This window comes from Trichomycterus rosablanca, chromosome 15 (assembly GCF_030014385.1).
Source record: "Trichomycterus rosablanca isolate fTriRos1 chromosome 15, fTriRos1.hap1, whole genome shotgun sequence".
In the NCBI taxonomy this organism is placed as follows: Eukaryota; Metazoa; Chordata; class Actinopteri; order Siluriformes; family Trichomycteridae; genus Trichomycterus; species Trichomycterus rosablanca.
In genome coordinates, this window is record NC_086002.1 from 19,724,961 (window position 1) to 19,745,769 (window position 20,809).

Sequence of the window (20,809 nt, forward strand, 5' to 3'; positions counted from 1 at the left end):
ACATTTATAAATGTACTTGGTTTTAGACTTTTAACAAACACACCTACAACAACATTAATGCCGTTTCTGATGAATGCGATGCTTTGCCACTTCTGTGTATTTACTGTAATACGTCTGTAAATGCTTGGTGTAGAGGACTACCTGATCTATTTAGTATTAATCAGCTAATCAATGGCCACTGTATTTTTACTAGGAATGCAGATGTTGGTGTGGTGTGGTTGTGTTTAATAATAGTAACTAAATTAAAAATCTTTTAAGTGACTTTTAAAGTGGAGTTTAAAATCATGTACAGAAATCATTCCCATCTAGTGGTGCTAGAAATAATTTACATCTTGTTGATGGGATTGTAATATTATTTTACAATTACATTTGGTTTTTGTACATTTATTATTTGTTATTTTAAACATAATTTCTGTTCTTCGGTTAAAAGTAAACAAAAGTCTCACATGAAAGAACAAAACGATTCATTCATTTATAGACGATGGTGTTTATACTTTTACACTTTAACCTGTGAACAGTTTTCAAAAAAGAAATTGTTTAAAATAACAATAAACACAACAACAAATAATCAAAAATACAACAACGACGATGCCAAATAAATCATAATAAAACATAATAATGTCATAAATCTTTACCCCATCAACGAGATGTAACTTATTTCTAGCACCACTAGATGGGGATGATGTCTGTACATAATTATAAACTCCACTTTAAAATTCACTTAAACGTTAAATATTTTAATTCGGCTTTTCAGTAAAGTTAATAATAAATGCAATTCAGGGAAACGTTAGATTTTCTAAAGCAGGAAAATAAAGTAATTCGTTGATTTTTTTTTAGTTATATTTACAAAATAATTTCCTTTCGTACAGCCAGGATGGATAGGTGCTTTACTTTACTCAGAATGAAAGTGTCAGCTGGCCTTTTTCTTCACGTATTGCTCTGATGATGAAGAAAAAAAGAAAATGTTCGGTTCCTTTGGCAGGAGGTTGAAGTAAAGATGTGTGAGGATAAAATAAAAGCTTACAGCACCTGGTATTCCCAGGCGGTCTCCCATCCAAATACTAACCAGGCCCGACCCTGCTTAGCTTCCGAGATCGGGCGTTCTCAGGGTGGTGTGGCCGTAAGCGAGAGACACTGCAAATAGTTTCCCTGTTATAGTCGTCCATCATTCAGTCTTCCACTTCACGAGGTTTTAATATTTTGTTGTTAGTTTTTTTTTTTTTTACTGTTCATAAGTTGAAGCGTAACAGCACAAACACCTTTGTTTCGTGGGGAGTTATAACTGTTATAATCTGTTCGTAGGAAGCGCGTTTATTTGTTTTGTACACCAGCGCATAACACCGTTCTCCTTTAGAATTACAGCCGCTTTTGTCCGAACGAAGCGCGTTTGTGTTGTTTGGTTGTTGGTTTTTGTATTACAGCTCATCATCGCCTGTTTCATCCGGAATTAAAGCCGTTCTTCTGTGACTACCAGCAGAAGCGCCGGTGAATCCAACATAAACATCATCTCCAACTCATCTTGTAAAGCTAAGTATATTTCTTTGTTATTATGGCCCCAGCAGGAGCCTTGTATCCATGTTCCGAGTGTAATATGTTCAGTTATTCCTTCTCCGTGTTTAGTGATAACTTTATATGTGATAAGTGTAGATTAGTTGTTAGTCTGACGGAGAAGATCTCATTGTTAGAAGGGCGCATTCGGGCTTTAGAACAGACTACTACTAGTGAGGGCTTAGATTCAGCTGTAGCAGCCCCGAATGCCGCTAGTTCAGGTACAGACAGGGGCGGATCTAGAAAAATATTTATGGGGTGGCGAGAGGGGGGCAGGAATTTTTGAGGGGTGGCAACATATGGCAAACGTATTTATACTGAATTTAATCACAGTTTGATGAGAAATAGTATGTACACACTTCAAAAGGGTCAGAGTGGCAGCGTTGCAGCCAGCATTTGTACAAGAAGAAACTGTCCAAAGAAAAACTTACCCATGAAGATCTATGGACTGAGCTGTACTAAGGTGAGCATAAATACACTGTGGAAATAAATGGGTCATGGCACTCAAACAAGGTACTGGACATTGCTTTTATTTTTTACTCGAAACACACATTCTCCCCATTTGTCCCTTAGTAGCTTGAACAGATTTATACTGTATATACAAAAGAGACATTAAAAACAATAACAACAATAACAACAACACTATAACAGCTGAATGCGGCGATTTCCATGTTGCTCAGCAAAACGCTTAACAAATTTATCTAGGTCTAATGCTTTTGTGCGTTTTGATTCAATGCTGAGTACAGCCAAACTTGATAGTCTCTTTTCTGTCATAGTAGACCGCAAATAAGTCTTTATGAGCCTGAGAGATGAAAAACTTCGTTCACAGGATGCACTGCTCACAGGTAAAACAACTGCTATTTTACACAACCTGAACAACTCATAAAAAACATGCTGGTATGGGTCCAAAAACTGAGTGAACTCCATTAAAGTGGTAGGACTCTCCTTTTCCCCCTTTTTTCTGTCTAGTACTCTTTTTGTCTGATGTAACTCGTGTTTGAGATCCTCAATATTTGAATCATAAGCTTCAGCCAATAACAGAACAGCCTCCTCCCTCAAAAAAGTTGGACTTGACGGATTTAGTGCCTGGACACCCTGCATAATTTTACAATTTGTGTTAGAAAATCTTCTCCCTATTTCTCCAATCATGTTATCCAGAACTGGATAGTACACAGAGACACAAAAGGTGTGTTTGCTATCTGGAACTACATGCTGTCCCAAGGTGGAGTGGATGACAGTATCCTGAAGCACCTTTGTTGTCTGTCTTGGCCTCTTTGGTTTTCGCTGAGTTGTATCAATGTTACTTCGCTGACATAAATCTAGTGTTTTACTCCACATTTCCTCAAAAGAGGTTTGACTACGGTACTGGACCAGTGTCTCTTTAAGTGCTTCAATAAGTTCAACAGCCTTGGCATAGTCCACTGTTTTAGACTGGAGCATGTCTGATAAAAATTTGGAGTCACTCAGGACCTTTCTGAACAGAACAAGAGATCCAGCAAAATTCAGATCAATTTGAGCCAATATCCCTCTTGCTTCAACAGCTCTTTGTGGATGGTTCTCAGATGCGATCTCTTCAAGCACCTGTACTATTGCAGGCAACCTGTCCATAACATTCAACATGCTATGTGCCTACAGGCCCAACGTGTATCACTTAGCTGTTGGAGTTCCCTTGGTGCACCATCAAACATCTCCCGCTGCACTTCCAGCCATTTGTTATGTACATAAGACCAAGACATGAATACATACAGTCGTTCCAATAATGAGAAGAAGTTTTCTGCATCTGCCACACTTTTTACAGCGTCTACTATAAATAAGTTCAAGCAGTGTGCACTACAGTGAACATAGAAGGCATGTTTGGCTACTTCTTTTATTTTTGCTTGAAAACCTGCATGTGCCCCGCGCATCACTGCCGCGCCATCATAGCCCTGGCCTACAAGGTTTCTTGTACTCCAGCCCATGCTTCTCAAGGAAGCATATAATCTTGTCACTTAAGCTGGCAGCATCCAGGTGTTCTGCCACTTCAAAGAAAGCTCTCATGAACCACACCGTTGTAAAAATATCTCAGATATTTGCTCTTTTTTCTTTTTTCTTGCTCTTGTTTCATCAACAATAACTGAAAACTGCTTGCTCGTTTTAACTTCCTGGATGATTTCCTCTTTGACCATTGCAGCCAAGCACTCAAGTATTTCATTCTGTATTGTTTTACTGGTGTATTTTGCATTTTTAACTTGTTGTTCAAGTCTTTTTTTAATGATGGGGTTATGGTTACCCAGCAAGTCTAACATAGACAGAAAAACACCCTTTTTTTCTGAGTCGAGAGACTCCCTGTGACCTGTTTTCTGTGGCTGTTAGAACTAAAATTTCAGCTAATGTTTTAATGTAGTATTGATTTTCTTTTTTTACTCATCCATTAGTCCAAACATTGAGGTATTTTTATCCATAATTTTCTTGTTCTCTGTCCATGCAAACATTGCATTTACATGGCCTTCAGATCTGGCATGAGAACAGAAACCACTGTCTTTCATTGTAGCCTTTTTCCAGTTACGATAACCCTCGAATGAGGTGAAAACAGTCCTTGGAGCATCGGGGAGGGAAAAATGCCTACAAACAAAACAGTAAGCTGCATCTTTGGATTGCGAGTATTCTAAACAGGGATGAGATTTGTACCAGTCGCTGCGGAAGCTTCTCCTGGCTCCTCCCTGGAGGGTCTTAGGGAAACTCTCTCGCATTGGCTGCACTGGCACCTCACACCTGGACTTGGATACGTCTAGAAGATGGAGGGGAGGAAAGATTCAAACTGCATTACATCTGAACTAATAATACAATATAACAACTAGTAAAAACATAATCAATTTGGAACTGTCATTGATTAGTTATAAATATCAGACTGTGTTAGCACACACATTTTAGCCTGGAGAGTATTTTTAGGTTTATTTGTGTAATTTTGGAATTTAACCTTAGCAATAGATCTAAAATACATTGTACACAAAAGATTAAAACTCTGTCCCCATCTCATCACACTTTCACACTTACAAGTTTCCCCAATTATTCATATTTAAGCAAACATGAATATTTATATTTATTTGAAGAAGTCTAAGCAATGTCTCTTAAATACACCTTACAGCAAAATGTCCGTTTTTGTCATTTGTTGTTCTTATTCATATGTAACTTAGTAAACTATGCAGCAACAATTTCCATACCATGTGGACCAGCTCGACTGGAGATCATTGGTGATGGCTCAGGCACTCTCCTTTCCCTTTCACTGTCTGAGCCCTGTGTGTTATCTTGTCTCTCGCTTTCTCCCTCCTCCATATCTCCACCGCTATGGTGTTCTCCTACCTCCTCCTGTCCCTGGTTGCCTTGGCCTATTCTATCTCTGTCACGTTTCTGTTGCCCTCCTCTCTCTCTCCTTCCACCTCATCCTTCTCTTCTCTCTCTCCTTCCACCTCATCTTCACTGTTTACCTTGCTCAGTTGTTCATTTTCTATTTCTGTCGCCTCTCTCTTTGGTGAGAAAAAACTATGTATGCTACCCTTCCTCTTCATTTCTGTAAGATTCAAAGTAACTTTACAATGTTTTCCTTGACAGACGTTGAATCAATATTAGCTTTTATAGCATACTTTACACAGAACTAACGTCAGTGATAGCTCACTGCCAATCTGACGTTTCGCGCCGCTTTGACGCGCTGCGCCTCTCTGACGTTATCTTGTGCTGCGTTCACTGCAGTCGGACATTGGAGATTCGCGCTCGTAAATGTCAAATTGGCCATAACTTTTCTTTTAATTCGTTGCTGCCAACTGGGGTGGCAGCAGGGGTGGCAAGGCTTTCTTTTAGGGTGGCAGGTGCCACCCTATGCCACCCCGGTAGATCCGCCCATGGGTCATGAGTTCGATCCTCTCACTGGGCAAGAGCTTTGATGTACCAGTTTAGTTACTGCGCCTAATCTAAGCCTTTGATGTACCAGTTTAGTTACTGTGCCTAATCTAAGCCTTTGATGTACCAGTTTAGTTACTGTGCCTAATATAAGCCTTTGATGTACCAGTTTAGTTACTGTGCCTAATCTAAGCCTTTGATGTACCAGTTTAGTTACTGTGCCTAATATAAGCCTTTGATGTACCAGTTTAGTTACTGTGCCTAATATAAGCCTTTGATGTACCAGTTTAGTTACTGAGCCTAATCTAAGCCTTTGATGTACCAGTTTAGTTACTGTGCCTAATATAAGCCTTTGATGTACCAGTTTAGTTACTGTGCCTAATATAAGCCTTTGATGTACCAGTTTAGTTACTGTGCCTAATATAAGCCTTTGATGTACCAGTTTAGTTACTGTGCCTAATATAAGCCTTTGATGTACCAGTTTAGTTACTGTGCCTAATCTAAGCCTTTGATGTACCAGTTTAGTTACTGTGCCTAATCTAAGCCTTTGATGTACCAGTTTAGTTACTGTGTCTAATCTAAGCCTTTGATGTACCAGTTTAGTTACTGTGCCTAATCTAAGCCTTTGATGTACCAGTTTAGTTACTAGGGGTGTAACGATACACTCTGCTCACGATTTGATTCGATTCATAATACTGAGTTCACGATTCGATTTTCTCACGATATTTTTTTAAGTGTAAACAGTGCAAAACAATGCACATTTTCTTGTACATTTTTTAAACAAACAAAAAAAAACTTCAGTCCCTTGCAATTAAAGGTAATGACCAAGAACAGAGTACTTTACTGTAAGCTAACAGGTTTACCAAATTTAAGTTACTTATTGCCATCTTAAATTGAAAATCAAAGTAATCAAACAAGCTTATTGAGCTGAGCTGAGTCTTTAAACTGACTGAAAAATGAAAATGTGCAAAAGGAAAATCAGCATCCAGGTGACGGTATTTGTAAGTATTTAGTGAAGATTGGCATTCAGAAAAACCGAGCTCATCTTTGAGGGGTTGATCCTGTTTCTCCTTTCTGTTATGATCTGCCCTGTTTTGGAAAAGATTCTCTCTGAGGGGACAGATGTTGCTACAATACACAGTGACATGTATAAGATGTGGGTCTCAGTGGGTCTGAACTTCTCTGTTAAAGTGGTTCCTCGTGTCCAAACTTTACTGTTTCCTGTCACTCATTTTCCTCACCTTTCCAGCGTGTAATGTCTGGCTACGTAAAGCGCAATGTAAAACTTCATCAAGTGCTCTCTGTCTTTCTTTCTCTTTCACTCCCTCCTGTTCATGTGCACGCTGTCCGTGTGTGTGTGTGTGTGTGTGTGTGTGTGTGTGTGTGTGTATGTAACCCCGCCCCTCCTGCTCAGTGTAAACACACAAACGTCACCACGCATCTTGACCAATCACGTGCGGCTTTAACGAAAAAAAAAAAAAACGGAAAAAAAACCGAATCGGCTCCGGATGCTGCCGTTAATTTTAAAGAGCCGACTCTTAGAGCCGGATTGTTCGCGACCGACCCATCACTAATAAATTACAGAACGCACGTGCACTCGTACAATCGCGCAGATGTCCACGATGCACATCGCTACATTTTTGCATCGCGAAATCGTGAAACGATATATCGTTATACCCCTATTAGTTACTGTGCCTAATCTAAGCCCAGTTAGCACATAGTGAACATACACTTACAGTCAGAAGTCAGAGTTTGATTCTCATCCAGTTTTTGATGCTTAGATTTAGATTCTGCTTTTCAATATTGTGCCTAAACTTCAGCCAATGAAATGGTCAGATTCAGATGTCTCCACATGTCTTTGTCAGCCTCGTTAGCGCAGTCGGTAGTGCATCAGTCTCATAATCTGAAGGTCGTGAGTTCGATCCTCACACGGGGCAAGGCCTTTCGGAGACCAGTTTAGTTACTGTGCCTAATCTAAGCCCAGTTAGCAGACTGGTTTCATGTCATTCAGTGACTTTTACCAGCACTGTAAATAGAACAGGTAGTGAACATACACTTACAGTCAGAAGTCAGAGTTTGATTCTCATCCAGTTTTTGATGCTTACATTTAGATTCTGCTTTTCAATATTATATTCAATTTAATATTATATTCAGATGTCTCCACATGTCTCTGTCAGCCTCGTTAGCGCAGTAGGTAGCGCGTCAGTCTCATAATCTGAAGGTCGTGAGTTCGATCCTCACACGGGGCAAGGCCTTTGAGTGACCAGTTTAGTTGCAGACTGGTTTTATGTCATTTAGTGACTTTCATCAGCACTCTAAATAGAACAGGTGGTGAACATACAGTCAGAAGGGTGTGAGTTTGATTCCATTTTTTTATGCTTAGATTTAGATTCTGCATTTCAATATTTAAATTTATTATCTAAACTACAACTACAAAAACTGCCAGATTCAGTCTAGACATGTTGCTGTCAGCCTCGTTAGTGCAGTAAGTAGCGTGTCAGTTTCATAACCTGAAGGTCATGAGTTCGATCCTCACATGGGAGTGAACATTCTTACATTCAGAAGGATGTGAGATTTAAAGAATCAGTTTTTTGCCTTGTTTTGATTCGCTCATGCACGATAGAAAGTGTGCAGCACAGCGTTTTTATTTCTTTCTGGATCAATAAAGTATCTATCTATGGTGGATGACAAATGACATAAGTATAAATAAATAAATGCACAAATAAATAATGCAATAAATAAATAAATAAACTAATAAATACATTTTCGTCATGAAAAAGGACATATATAAATAAATGGCTTGAATCTATTTCTATATTTCCATACATCAGATTTTATTGACTACTTTCTGTTTGGCCTGGAAAGAGTAACTGATGGTTTAGTTCAGCTCAGTGCTGATATGGATGTGGACATTGACCTAACTGTGTTAGACAGTCTTCAAGAAGTCGCCCGCCAACTTCACATTCTCTCAGAGACAGAGGAAGCGAACGTTGGACGTCCATCCTACATTTTACCTCCGCATATAATCACCGCAGTCACGCCATCTGCACTTTAAAAAAGCTCGCTCACGCTACCTACACTTCATTTTTTACTGCGCGTCTAAACCGTATTATACGGTAATACCACTGCGAAGATAAAATCATCTCTTTACAGCTTAATATACTGGTGCTGGTCATAAAATTAGAATATCATGAAAAAGTTGATTTATTTCAGTAATTCCATTCAAAAAGTGAAACTTGTATATTATATTCATTCATTACACACAGACTGATATATTTCAAATGTTTATTTCTTTTAATGTTGATGATTATAACTGACAACGAATGAAAACCCCAAATTCAGTATCTCAGAAAATTAGAATATTACTTAAGACCAATACAAAAAAAGGATTTTTAGAAATGTTGGCCAACTGAACAGTATGAACATGAAAAGTATGAGCATGTACAGCACTCAATACTTAGTTGGGGCTCCTTTTGCCTGGATTACTGCAGCAATGCGGCGTGGCATGGAGTCCATCAGTCTGTGGCACTGCTCAGGTGTTATGAGAGCCCAGGTGCTCTGGTAGTGGCCTTCAGCTCTTCTGAATTGTTGGGTCTGGTGTATCGCATCTTCCTCTTCACAATACCTCATAGATTTTCTATGGGGTTAAGGTCAGGCAAGTTTGCTGGCCAATTAAGAACAGGGATACCATGGTCCTTAAACCAGGTACTGGTAGCCTTGGCACTGTGTGCAGGTGCCAAGTCCTGTTGGAAAATGAAATCTGCATCTCCATAAAGTTGGTCAGCAGCAGGAAGCATGAAGTGCTCTAAAACTTCATGGTAGACGGCTGCGTTGACCTTGGACCTCAGAAAACACAGTGGACCAACACCAGCAGATGACATGGCACTCGAAACCATCACTAACTGTGGAAACTTTACACTGGACCTCAAGCAACGTGGATTCTGTGCCTCTCTTCCTCCAGACTCTGGGACCTTGATTTCCAAAGGTAATGCAACATTTACTTTCATCAGAGAACATAACTTTGGACCACTCAGCAGTCCTTTTTGTCTTTAGCCCAGGCGAGACGCTTCTGACACTGTCTCTTGTTCAAGAGGAATGCGACAGCTGAAACCCATGTCTTGCATACGTCTGTGTGTGGTGGTTCTTGAAGCACTGACTCCAGCTGCAGTCCACTCTTTGTGAATCTCCCCCACATTTTTGAATGGGTTTTGTTTCACAATCCTCTCCAGGGTGTGGTTATCCCTATTGCTTGTACACTTTTTTCTACCACATCTTTTCCTTCCCGTCGCCTCTCTATTAATGTGCTTGGACACAGAGCTCTGTGAACAGCCAGCCTCTTTAGCAATGACCTTTTGTGTCTTGCCCTCCCTGTGCAAGGTGTGAATGGTCGTCTTTTGGACAACTGTCAAGTCAGCAGTCTTCCCCATGATTGTGTAGCCTACAGAACTAGACTGAGAGACCATTTAAAGGTCTTTGCAGGTGTTTTGAGTTAATTAGCTGATTAGAGTGTGGCACCAGGTGTCTTCAATATTGTACCTTGTCACAATATTCTAATTTTCTGAGATACTGAATTTGGGGTTTTCATTATATAATCATCAACATTAAAAGAAATAAACATTTGAAATATATCAGTCTGTGTGTAATGAATGGATATAATATACAAGTTTCACTTTTTGAATGGAATTACTGAAATAAATCAACTTTTTTATGATATTCTAATTTTATGACCAGCACCAGTACATGACTACCGAGTTCTGATGCACATAAAGTGTAGCAGAAACAAAAGTGTGTTACAATCTATGTATAGAGCAATCTAAAAAGTTAGAAATTCAGACTTCTTTTATGAAAAAAGTGTATTTGTTTGTGTACAGACCGCTATTTTAAGATCAATACAATGAAATTAACAAATCAAATTGTTATCAAGTGCCACCCATATTGTTATGAAGAACAATTACTCTAGTACTCATGCAAGGATGGATTAAGGATAGTCTGGGCCCCTGGGCAAAGACTATCATGGTTTTGAGCATTTTACTAGGACATTTTTCTTTTTCTGTTATGAATGATTTGTATTGTATCAATTCATCTGCCAGGCTCATGTTCAGATCTGAAGGATATGCTGCAGCGAGTGAGTTAGCCTTTAAAGTGAGCTCACTGTTGGACATATTGTCAGGCATGAAAAGAACATCAAATAGCTCAGTTAAGTGTGTGCATACATTCAAACGGTGGTTGAGACAGGACACAAGTTTGTCAATGACAACATTGAAAGTTTCGATCCGAAACTTGTCCTTTCCGTTAAATGCTACACCTGGCTCTGCACTATCATCAGACATAATTTTGCGCTTCTTTGTACGCTGGAGGTCATGCCTGTACTCTTGGGAGACAGCAGCAGTGGTGACATTTAAAGCTGCCCCTTCAAACACCTCAAAGTTATCTCTCTGTGCTGCCACAAAGTCTCGTAAAGACAAGAGAAGTTGTGTAGCTGTACATATGTCAATATCATGCTTCTGCAGCTGCAGGCTTGTGGCTTGGAACCTCTGTAGTATTGTGTCCCAGAAGTATGCCATGAAGGCCATCTCCAACGTGTCCAATTTGTCACAGAGTGCAGAGGCTTCACTTCGAGTTACACATTTCTCCTCCATATCTTTAGACATATCATTCAATGCCTCTCTCAGTTGTGCATAATATTTCCAAAGAGCCTTAGTTGACTCAGCTCGTGCGCTCCATCGAGTACCTGACAGTGATTTCAGTGTGAGTTTGATATCAGTATCATGGAAAACCTTTCCCCACCTGTGTGTAGATGATGCACAAAATGTGTACATTGCCTGTACAAAGTCAAAAAAACGTCCAGCTTCTGGGCTACTGTCAACAGCATTGACACCAACTAAATTCAGTGAATGTGCTGCACAGGGGACATAACAAATCAAAGGGTTTCTTTGTTTAAGATGAGCTTGGACTCCATTGTACTTTCCCGACATGTTACTTGCATTATAATATGACTGGCCCCTACAGTTGGATAAGTCTAGGCCCTGATTCTCCACCATAGCAACGACACACTCTGCCAAACTGTCCCCACTATGGTTTTCAATAGGCTCAAAAGCTAGAAAACGCTCAACTACATGTCAGTCATTATTAACAAACCTGAAAATAAAAGTAAGTTGGTCCACATGAGCAAGGTCTGGAGTGGAGTCAACTATAACAGAGAAGTATTTTGATTCTTCTATCTCATTAACAATTGCCTGCTTTGTTCTCTGTCTCATCAAATGGATAAATTCTTCACACACTGTCGATGATAAGTAGGACACAGAACCTTTTCCCTTACCTCCAAACCTTTGGAGGTGCTCAGCTAGGAATGGGTCAAATTTGGCTAAGAGTTCTGTGATGCCCAAAAAATTACCATTGTGGGCTGATCCTAATAGCTCATCTCCCCTGAAAGCAAGTCCCCTCTCCCCCAAAAACTGGATGACTGCAACAACTCTTTTCAAAACTTCCCGCCAGTATTGTCTTTCTGCATCAATTTGTTTGACAATATCAGAATCAATTGTTGCTGTGCCTCTGGAGCGATTATATAATGCTAGCATGCAAGCCCTATGCTCCACACTCCCCTCATGCTCACCAATCCGCTCTGAATGTTTTCAGTCAGAAAATCCATGAACAAAAGTATTGTGCTTACTGGAAAACAATTTGCAAGCAAAACAATACACACAGCCAGTTGAAGGAGAGTAAAGTAGCCACTGCCTAGTCACAGTTTGCCCGTTGGGTAGAGAGCAACTGAGTAGAGCATTTGTAAAGCTCCTACTGGTACCCCCAATGCCTCTATCCCTGACTGAGGCTGGGTACTTAGCACTTCTGTTTTGAAATGCAGCTTCTCCTCTACTAACAAGAATCGACTTGGCTTGGTCGGTAATGGTACTGGGCCATAAAGCAGGGTCGTTGACCGTTTCACACCAGGAGTTGGGGTCCTTGCCCTCCTCATTTGAAAAACGACACTCACACGATGCAGCTGGCTAATCTGATTGTGGGTCTGACACACCTGCAACTTTCCTTTCATGGTCTTTCTGCTGCTGGTCTGTGGTAGCCTGGCAGGGCTGGCATTCCTGCTCTGCACCTGACTGGGTCTGCAAAGGTACATAGTCACTGACAGGTGACACTAAGCCAGTGGTGATCACATCTTCATTGCTAGAACTCTGATCACTGCTAACATTAGCAATACTTGTCTCACTCATATCCAGCGGTTTCTCAAAGAAGTTTGAGATCAAAGGAACGCTTTTCAGGAAATCTGCCTGATTTGCTTCCTTAATCTTTTTTGCTTTTCTTTTTGAGGCACCACTTTTTTGTTTGGGATCCATGTTATTAATGGCAAGTGTTTCTTAAGATGCAAATATAGAAGCTTGCCTTGCAAATTCCTATTCCTATCCAATACTTACTATGTTGTTTCTATGTTGTATGTTCAGGAAAAAAATACAATCACAAAATTGTAGAACCAGATACAATATGTAATAAAAAAAAGGCTGACCTATAACTATTTAGCTATAAATTGTTATTGTAAATGTATTGTATGTATGTACTAATATTATAAAGCTTACACTTCTACTATTATCAATAATGTAATATGCAAATAACAATAAGCTTTTAAAAAAGCTGTGAGTTGCTAGTTAGCAATGTTACACTAGCCTTGAAAAAGGCTGTGAACCTTTCAAAGTTTAATATATTATATATAGTAATATAATATTATATCATGTAATATAATATAATATAATATATAAGCCTTTGAAAAGACTATGAAAAGAATGTAACATAATATATGCAATATAGTATAGTATAATATAATATAAAAATATTTATATATATTATAAAATAATATAATGCAGTATAAAGGGCAATGAGCCTTTAAAAAGGCTGTTGGTTGCTGATCTGGTAATAGCAAGGTAAAAGTTGTAGTAAAAGCACAGAGCAAGTTCGCAAGCTGAACTGTCTGAATGTGAGGAGTTTTGAAACTGGCAGGGGGTTTTATATAGATCTTGCATATTCACTTGGAAGTTCTCACAACACCTGATTGGCTCAGCCCCCGTGGGAATTTAGGGCAATGTAACAATTTTTCACCACTGAGAGTGGGGGAGGGGCAGCCACTATCTACTACAAAAAATGCTGTTTTGTGTGTGTGTGTGTGTGTGTGTGTGTGTGAGAGAGAGAGGCATGGAGAGGGAGACAGGGGGAAGGTTTTGAGTATATTAAAAATGCTGTGTTAATGATATTAAATCAAGTTTAATTATTGTCGAGACCCCTTCACACTGCCTTGAAACATGTCAAGTCATGTCAAACTGTCATTGAATAGTCACAGCTACTACAACAAAACCACTTGCTGTTTCATCATCTGTCACCAAACCAAAATTGTGCTACTCAGTAAAATTAGCTTGCAGTTCTGTTGTATGAAAAGGCACTTTTCCTTTCATGCATTCCTTTAGAGCTAGAGTGACCACTGGTCTCTACTGTTGTTTATTAAAGGGGAAACATGAAACTAGTCAAATGGCTTGTTGTTTTCACATAAGTGAAATCACACCCTTGGCCAAATTCACTCAATTGAATCGGTGTCAAAGATAGCATTCATCAGACAAATTGCTTGTCTTAAATTTAAATAACTGCAAAATTGCTAAATTAATTTGTGTCTCTGCGCTTAAAGGCTAAGCACCAGCTAATATTGAAATTTTAAACACATACATGCATCGAAAGTTGAGTTCCTAACTTGTGATTATTGATAGTTAGAAAACATTTTTTTTTACAAATTCAAGGAATACGGCTTAAAATTCTGATGTTTTGCGTCGCTCGCGGTCTTCGGATTCTGTCACAGGCGTCGCACGTGTGACGTAGATGGTGGACAACAACTCAAGAAGTTGAATGGAAGGCGATGCAAAATGATTAAAAGGTGCGCTGTGTTTGGCTGCAATAATTCAATTCAACACCAACACCGATTTGATATTATCGCCAAATATATAAATATTATATATCTAGATAGATATATAGATGAGACAGCTTTAGGACAAATCAAATGCGTGTTTATTGGTAAATACTGAACAGAGCAGGGATGCGCTATAAGGATGCGCGTCTTTTCTCTATTAAAAAAGGTTTAAATTTAGCTTCTATCCTAGGCTAGATATACACTGTAAAACGAAAAAAAAGTGTTTAGGCTAAATATTTTAAATGCACTAATCTGATCAAAATATGGTATACATAAAAATAGAATAAAGGCTGAAAGACCTTAAACCTGCGTTATCATGCGCGCTAAACCAACACATTCACCTGATGTGGTTTCAGAGAGGATCTGAGCGGGGTAGCGATGTTCCCCTCAGCACTAAATCTCTCTCTGATGGTGCTCGGTGCACTAATACACACCTGTGCTGTACCTGCATGCATACTTTACAGAGCAGAGCAAATCTAGCCTGGTTATCGCGCCAATATTACCCATCTATTTAGTAGGTATAATTAACATAACAATATATACTACATTTTAAGTTATTATTCGTTTCAATACATTTTTATTCAACGAAAAAATAAATTTCAATCATTCCAGCAAGAGAGTGTCTGCAGGCTGCAATGCCATATTAACCGTCATTAAGTGTTTTAGAACGCCGAGGCTGTTTAAATATAGTCTATATTACAATTATTTTATTGAGTGTGAACCATTAATAAACTTGCCTATAATTACTGTTGCCATTGTTTCCATTTTAAAACACAAAGCCTGACACTCAGAAAGAAAGAAAGAAAGAAAGAAAGAAAGAAAGAAAGAAAGAACGTTATACAGGCACCCCCACTGTCACTGCAGATTCATCCTCTTCATTAAATTCAGAAATAGCTTCGGAATCTGAAAAACCAGCACTGGAAAATTCGCTGTCCAAGTCAGTCATAACGGTGTAGTAGTACACTGTTGTCCACCAGTGACGTCACGCTGCAACTTCCTGGAATTTCCGGAGCGACCTCGGGTTTTTCCGTCAATTTACTTGAAATCGTCGATTTTTGAGTGAATTAAACAAGTTATTTACATTTTATTCACGTGTATGGTTTTTAACTAGCTAAAATAATGTGAAATCTTTAGAGAGGTCCATTAGGTGGTGCTTAGCCTTTAAGAGAAATTGAACATAATAATTTTGAAACAATACAAATTCAGAAACATTAAGTAAGGGCCTGAATCGCATATTTGCAACAAAACGTCTGTTATGAAATATGGTAGCTTGCCTGGCAATTTGAAGGTCCCTAGAAAGTCAAGGAGCCATGGTAAACGACTTCTATGGAAGTCAAGGGCCCCATAGCAGGGGCCCTCGTGATCAAGGGCCCTCTAATGGTATGCCCTGCTCTTCTCTAGGGCCCCCTGGTAGGGGCTCTCATAACCAGGGCCCTCTAAAAATATGCCCCCCTCTCTCCTAGGACGCCTAATAGCCAGTCAGAGCAGTGCCACAACGCCTCATCCATTTTCATAAGGGGCCCAAAAGCATGGCTAGGGCCCAAAAGCATGGCTAGGGCCCCCAAAAGCATGGCTAGGGCCCAAAAGCATGGCTATGGGCTCCCAAAAGCATGGTTAGGGGCCCCAAAAGCATGGCTAGGGCCCCCAAGAGGCCCTGGGGTCAAAGTCCCTAATAGTCAGAGGATCCTTAAAATGGAGGGCCCTCGAAAATAAAAATATATTGTATCATAAATGTTGATAGGCATCGCAAAATGTTTTGGGCCAGGGCCCCTGGGCGCTGGCCCCACTGGCCCGGTCAGTAATCCAGCCATGCTTGTAAGTAAAGGTTGATCTACATGGACCGTCTCAAGCAAAAGGCTGCTTTTTTGGTAAGTTCCTACTAAAAAACTTTAAAGATCATAAGAAAACCTTCCAGGAACGTTACTGGAATGTTACTTTAAACACATAAGAAAGAAAACCTTAAGGCAACTTTTAGATAAAGTTCTCTGTTAGTTTTCATAAAACCATGAGAGAACGTTAGGTTTCATAGTTCCCGGAACATTCTGGGAACAGCGCTGATTTTTTAAACGAAAATAGAACGTTACCATAACGTTATGGGATGGTTCCCTAAAAATAACCATAGGGGAACCAAAATCTAACGTTACGGGAACGTTCTGTGTTAGCTGGGAAGACAACAGAGTTCAGTGGCGTAACTAGGAGCTCATGGGCCCCAGTGCATATATACAGTGTATCACAAAAGTGAGTACACCCCTCACATTTCTGCAAATATTTTATTATATCTTTTCATGGGACAACACTATAGAAATAAAACTTGGATATAACTTAGAGTAGTCAGTGTACAGCTTGTATAGCAGTGTAGATTTACTGTCTTCTGAAAATAACTCAACACACAGCCATTAATGTCTAAATAGCTGCCAACATAAGTGAGTACACCCCACAGTGAACATGTCCAAATTGTGCCCAAATGTGTCGTTGTCCCTCCCTGGTGTCATGTGTCAAGGTCCCAGGTGTAAATGGGGAGCAGGGCTGTTAAATTTGGTGTTTTGGGTACAATTCTCTCATACTGGCCACTGGATATTCAACATGGCACCTCATGGCAAAGAACTCTCTGAGGATGTGAGAAATAGAATTGTTGCTCTTCACAAAGATGGCCTGGGATATAAGAAGATTGCTAACACCCTGAAACTGAGCTACAGCATGGTGGCCAAGGTCATACAGCGGTTTTCCAGGACAGGTTCCACTCGGAACAGGCTTCGCCAGGGTCGACCAAAGAAGTTGAGTCCACGTGTTCGGCGTCATATCCAGAGGTTGGCTTTAAAAAATAGACACATGAGTGCTGCCAGCATTGCTGCAGAGGTTGAAGACGTGGGAGGTCAGCCTGTCAGTGCTCAGACCATACGCCGCACACTGCATCAACTCGGTCTGCATGGTCGTCATCCCAGAAGGAATCTGACGCACAAGAAAGCCCGCAAACAGTTTGCTGAAGACAAGCAGTCCAAGAACATGGATTACTGGAATGCCCTGTGGTCTGACGAGACCAAGATAAACTTGTTTGGCTCAGATGGTGTCCAGCATGTGGCGGCGCCCTGGTGAGAAGTACCAAGACAACTGTATCTTGCCTACACTGTAAAAAATCTTAGTAGAATTTACAGTAATAAACTGTAAAACGGTAGCAGTAAAAGACCATAAATTCTAATATAGTATATCACCATAAGAAATAAATGTAATTACTGTAAAATACAAAATCGTGCAAAACTTTAAATTGTACTTTCATATTATGTAGAAAACACAGAAAATAACTGTGTAAATATCAAATATTTTTAAAAGTTAATGGAAAACACTGTAATATCAACAGCAAGTAAACACCTTCAAATTAATGCTATTATTCTGTCTAAACTACATCATTTTCTATTTTGTACATAAACTTTTACAGTGTAAAACCTTTAACCTTTTAGCAAATACATACCTTAATTTTTCCAGAAACGAGATGTTGAAAATATAGTATTTTTCTTAAATGATGTTAATTTCAGGGAAAATGTAATATATATCTTGTTACAATTACACCATCAATGGGTGCAATATGTTAGGCAGCTAGTGAATAGTCACTTCTCAATGTTGATGTGATGGAAGCAGAAAAAAAAAAAAAAAAAAAAAAAAAATATATATATATATATATATATATATATATATACTGTATATACATATATATATAGTGGTCAGTACCTCCTAAAAGTGGTCCAGTCAACCAGTGACCCAGACAGGATCATGGGCACTCGAAACTCACTCATGTTCTTGTGGGGCCAAGGCTATTTTGTTCAGTCTATTCCAACAGATTACCCACATAAGGATTTGTTGCTAATATCTGGTGCCAAATACCACAGAACACCTTTATAATCAGTGCAATCAATGAAAAACTGAAATATAACTACAAAGATGCATTTCTTAAAGGAAATGATTGCTGTGGAACAATGTTGTCAATTTATATGGTTGCCCAGGTGTTGCTAAGGGTGCAATGGTTGTTGGGGTGTTGTGTTTGCTAAGATGAGCTAAATGACAATACAAACCATTATTATACCATTTTAAATAGGTTAACTCCTGTCAGCAATCTTCCAAATGGTCTGTGTATTCTTACACTATAGGCCTAATACACTCAGTATTAGGCCTATAGTGTAAGAATACACAGACCATTTGGAGGATTGCTGACAGGAGTTAACCTATTTAAAATGGTATAATAATGGTTTGTATTGTCATATTCTAAAGACACTCGGATTTTATATTCATTCAACTTTCTTTTTTTACATGATCAAAGTTACAATTTGAGAGAACAATTAACCTTAAAAATAAATACACAATTGGCTTATAATGTGACTGAAATATATACAGTTTAAAAGAAACATATACTTCTTTGTGTGTATCATAAATAAAGACGTTATTAAAAGATAACTGGGTCTATTTTTCTAGCTTTGAATCACTGCTATAAGCCATACGAATAATTATTAAGTTTTTTAAGTACTTCATAGTGCAGAGTAACTTGCTAATTTAAAACGAGCAACTATCGTTTAAACACGCCGACCGTTGTGACCTAATTTTGTCTAGCGGTTGGCGCCACTTCACCGCGGAGTGTTTCACTTGTTTGGAAATCTACATTGATGGCACGTTGTCCCGACAACTGAAGACTTCACTTATTCGCGTACAAACTACCTTTTTCTGAAAATTGTACCTGTTGGTAAATACATAAAACTTTCTTCGTTTGTTTCGCTGGCGTATGGTTAAATTAAGCTGGTGATAACGTTACTAAAACGTTAACTGTACCTCGAGTTTGCTAACGCTAATTCTGTAGCCTGGTTTACAGTTGTCTTAGCTATAACTAGCTAACGCTTAATTTAACACTTTATTCCCTGCAGTCGTACCCTTATGAGTTATTGTATGAGTTCAGATCAGTTAAATTTATAGGAAAATGTTCAGTTGTGATTTCTGTGGTAAGTCGGTTAAGACGTTGAGGGGTTATGTGCTTCATTGTAAACTTCATAGAAATGAGCCACGTTGTTTGTTTAAGTGTTTCGGGGCCGGTTGCAAGCAGACATTTTGTAGATATGGAGCTTTTAAGGCTCATTTTTACCGGAGGCACAATGCAGGCGTTCCTGTTGCCGTTACTGATGGAATGCCAGCCACCTCGTTTAAATGTGCAGTGTCGTTGTGTGAACGTCAGTGTCTAGATACTAAAGATTTAATAGCTCACTTGAAGGAGCATATTGTGGAAGGACGTGTGGTGACTTGTCCAGTGAAAGGATGCACAAAAGTCTTCAAGGTCAGATCTTCGTTTACTGCCCATATGTCACGAAACCACAGAGATTTTGCAGACAGCAGTGTCAGTGACATATACAGAGAACCTGTATCTCAGTCATCATCGGTTCTAACTGAATCAGATGACATTGTCGCTCAAGTGTGTGAAGGTGATCTAGATATGTCAGAAAATTTTACTGATCTTTTTTTCAGAAATGTCTGTTTATTTTACTTGAAATTACAGGGGCAGTTTCTATTACCTGCTTCAACCATACAGAACATAGTTGAGGAAATGCAAAACATACATGAGTTGGGTCAGACATACACTTTGGGTAAACTTGCTTCGTTGCTAAAAAATGACACATCATTATCAGATAGTGACATCACCAAAGTTTGTGATTCTGTCAGGGGATTTGACTTGTTCTCTGAATGTCATACAGGGGCAATGAGAACAGCATTCTCAAGAACACAATCTTTTAAAAAAATGTTCAACTATGTGGAGACTAAAAAAATGTTTCTGGGAAGAGATGAGAACAGGAGAGATAGGTTTGCATATTATGTGCCTGTGAGAGAGACTTTAAAGTGTTTGTTAAAATCTGATCTGTGGCAGAATTGTGTGCCAGGTGAACACATGACAGAGTCTCCCTCAGATGTTCTAAGCGACATTATCGATGGTCAAATATTCAAATCCAGTGAGTTTTTTAGTCAAAATGCATCATGTCTTAAGTTAGTATTATACCAGGATGCATTTGAAGTTGTTAATCCTTTAGGCTCTGCAAAGACAAAACATAAAATATTAGCTGTTTATGTATCTGTTGCTAATTTGCCCCCTCATGTACGGTCAGACACAAACCACATGTCACTTGTTTTACTGTGTAGGGAGAAAGACTTCAAAGAGTTTGGCCATGCTAAGGTCTTTTCTGAATTACTATCAGACTTAAAGGAATTGGAGGAGAATGGGATTGTAGTATCAGATGAAACAGTAGTCAAAGGAACCCTGTATTGCATTGCTGGAGATAATTTGGGCTCACATTGCATTGGTGGCTTCACTGAAAATTTCAGTCGATCAGAACATTTTTGTAGGTATTGCCTAATAACCCGATCTGATTTTCAGGGTCACGATCCAAATCTGTGCGGACCAGCACGCACCAT

General features: G+C 39.2%; 1 protein-coding gene, 2 non-coding genes and 1 pseudogene across 3 annotated transcripts in view; 2 read left to right on the forward strand and 2 right to left on the reverse strand.

The window, feature by feature from the left end:
• The window catches only part of LOC134328694 (NACHT, LRR and PYD domains-containing protein 3-like), a 235,750-nt gene that overhangs the window by 87,565 nt on the left and 127,376 nt on the right, over nt 1-20,809 (reverse strand). The gene's annotated exons all lie outside the window — the stretch shown is intronic.
• Nucleotides 1,018-1,126, reverse strand: LOC134329758 (5S ribosomal RNA; annotated as a pseudogene).
• On the forward strand, nt 7,286-7,358 carry trnam-cau (transfer RNA methionine (anticodon CAU)). The gene has a single exon. It is a non-coding gene; the product is annotated as a tRNA-Met (tRNA).
• trnam-cau (transfer RNA methionine (anticodon CAU)) lies at nt 7,598-7,670 on the forward strand. The gene has a single exon. It is a non-coding gene; the product is annotated as a tRNA-Met (tRNA).